We start from the raw sequence: 3,511 nt of genomic DNA, 5'->3' as shown, positions 1-3,511 counted from the left end.
TTAATTAAACAACAGTACATTTATTTTTGTGCAGTTAAAAATCAATTATATTTTAAGTTTCATTTAAAAAAATTCAGTAAAACTTTATCTTTGGAAATCTTTGAAAATATGGTTTGAATGTGAGGTTTTTGTTTCCTTAATTAGCAAAAGTATGAATTATCAGCCCATTTTGCTTTACAGACATGAGACATGAACACTACGAAAGATATGGAGAGGAAAATTAAGGCCTTTGAGATGTGGCAATCAGAAGAATGATGAAGATCAAGTGGACATGCAGGACCACTAATGAAACAGTTTTACAGATGGCAGATACAAAAAGAGAACTAATAAATATAATTAAGAAGAGAAAACTAGCATACTGTGGACACATATTGAGGGGAAAAATATGAAATCACCAAACTCACATTAGAAGGCAAAATTGATGGAATAAGATCAAGGGGAAGAAGACAGGGCTGGATGGACGACCTCAAGGAATGAACGGGACTGGACACGTAAGAAATTATTCATATAAGTCATAAAAGAGAACAGTGGTATTTGCTGGCCACCAACCTCCCTTAGGAGAAGGAACGGACAGATGATGATGAATTATCTTTTGAAAATGTGTTAATATCTGCATTTTTTTTTCATATTTAACAATACCATCTGGGTGTTCAGAAAAAAATCTGTATAAATCTATATAATATACAGGTTTCCTACTCAAATTTTCGTTTTAATTTCCATGACTTTCCCCAACAAATTTCCTTATCATCACATCCCTTACAGTATGACATTGACAAAATAAAACAGCATTTGACTTACTATGCACATATGTTTTGCTTCTCTAACATTATAATTAGCTATTTTTCTACTTAATAGTTATATATTTTTAATAATTGCCAAATTATTAAAATTAAAAATAAAATAAATTATTAAAATTCTGTTATTAATCCACAAACATAAATCTACATGGCTTTGAAAAAAGAAAAATATCAATTATTTTTTTATTATTCATTAACAAATTCTATATAATTCATGTACAAAAGTATATATTTATTAAATTTATCTCTCAATAAATTTTCTGAACTTTATAAAGTATTAATGAATTGGAAAAAAATCAAAACTTGTTTTGTTACACAATCAAAATTTATTAAAATGATAAATAATACCATTTAAACCATTTATCATTTTGTGTACTTTGTAAATTTTTGTGTAAGCTTGAGAGAAATTTTGGGTCCTGAAAATATTCTGCATTCCTTTTCAAAAGTTGTATTGTACGAAATTACTTCTTGCTGCCTGCAGATGGCTACACTTAGTCAAGTATATTGTCAGCAAAAAATCAACAAAGCAGCCAAGAAAGCAAATTCCCTGACATTCCATGACTTTTTCTGAATATTAATGAAAATCCCTAACTTTCCAAGTGTGTATAAACCCTGAGCATAGTTTTCACCTTTAAACCTGAATAATATTTTAATAATAATAATATTATTATTATTAAAATATTATTTAGGTTTAAAGGTGAAAACTATGTTCAGGGTTCCTATTTAGTATTAATAATAATAATAATTCACCTCAATACTTGCTAAAAAATTCCAACATTGGATCAAAATCACCAAGTTAGAAGCAGAATTTCAATTTGCTTATACAAAAAATAAAGGCACCGAATTTGCAATATTTACCTTGCTCATGATTATCCAATTATACCTCTTAAAAAAACATAGAAAAGTGTATGCTGCCTTTATAGATATTACAAAGGCATTTGATTCAGTATATGTTCCATTATTACAACAAAAACTTAAGGAGAGTGGTGCTAGTTCCCAATTTATAGGAACAATATCAATACTATTTCAAAACTATAAAATAAAGATTAAGCAAGGTAAAAATATTCTCCCACCATTAACTCATTCCCGTGGCATCCTTCAAGGAGATCCATTATCTCCACATTTATTTAACTTTTACTTGAAAGATATAGATCGTCTTTTTTCTGAACCAAACGATGGTATAGTTATAGGCAACAAAGCATTCCATTACATTCTCTTTGCTGATGACTTGGTTCTGGTAGCACCAACAAAAATTTCCCTTCAAAGGAAAATTAATCAATTAAATTCGCATTTTAAGTCTAAATATCTAGCAGTTAATCCAAGTAAAACTAAAATAATTATCTTCTGGAACAACAGTAAAATATCTGTTAATGAAACAAAAATTTATCATGAAAATATCCTTCTACAAACTGTCAATGAAATAAATTATCTAGGAATTAACTTTGACTGAAACCTAACCTTTAAATCGCATATTTCTAAACTCAACAATAAAGTTAAACAAGCAATCGATAATCTTTTATTTTCATGCTGTAGATTGAAAACTTCTGACTTAAGAATACACATGAAACTTTATAATTCAATTATTAACCCTATTATTTTCTATGCCAGCCCCATTTGGTGCTTAGATCATCTCTATAAGTTAGAACTTTTTCATATTTACTATTTACATAAATTATTTCAGTTAGAACAGACAATACCCAGTTATGCACTACATCATGAAACTAATCGTATATGGTCCTTCCCATTTATATTAAAATGTATTATTAAATTTAATTACAGACTCAAATTCAATAGCAACAACAATTTGATCATGAAAATATCAAGCAAAGTAATTTCAAAAAAAACAAACAGCTATGGCATAATAAACTAAAAACTATCTTCAATTCTTTGGGAGTATCAGAATTACTATTTAAAGATAACATTCAAGATTGGAAAACAGGTTACTCACTACTCTTGAACTCAGCTATAGCACAATCCATAAACAAAGATCAACTCTCCCTATACAGCAGTAAATATCATCCTTGGTACCTAGATATATTTAAAATACCATCTGTTCAACCATATATGTTGTATTCGGTTAATTTGAACGTAAAACATCTCATAGTCCAACTATGTTTAAATAAATATTCGCTTTTTGTTAACAATACTTATATAAACTTTGCAATTAAAAAATGTTTTTTTATGTAACTCCAACAATTTATCACTTTACCATTTAATATTAAAATGTCAAAACTTAAATGATATCCGTGAACACTATGAAATGGCTCGGATCTGTAATTGCAACGCGCTAATAGAATTGTTAATAAATTTAAATAAAATGAGCAAAAAGGACTTAAATAAAATTTATAATTAAATTAGTAAAATAATCAACATTCATAACAACAAAACAAGTTAATATTAACTAATATTCAAAATAAGATATCATTAATGTAATATGACAAAAAAATTGTAATAATTAAAATAAAAATGTACGAGACGTATTTGTGAAATAATATGTGTAAATTAAAAAATCAAAAAGTATTGTTATAAAAAAAACAAAAAAGCAATGTAAATGTAAACCCCCTGTAACAGGGAAAACAATTCCCAATGGATAATAATAAATGAATAATAATAATAATAATAATAATAATAATATTATTATTATTATGTTGGGTTAAGTGAGATATACTCGGTTAACACCGGTGGCTGTGTACTATGCTGGACCAAAGTCAAGG

This window comes from Centruroides vittatus, unplaced genomic scaffold, assembly GCF_030686945.1.
Source record: "Centruroides vittatus isolate TY-2023 unplaced genomic scaffold, ASM3068694v2 contig_1710, whole genome shotgun sequence".
Lineage (NCBI taxonomy): Eukaryota > Metazoa > Arthropoda > Arachnida > Scorpiones > Buthidae > Centruroides > Centruroides vittatus.
This window is presented reverse-complemented; position numbering follows the sequence as displayed.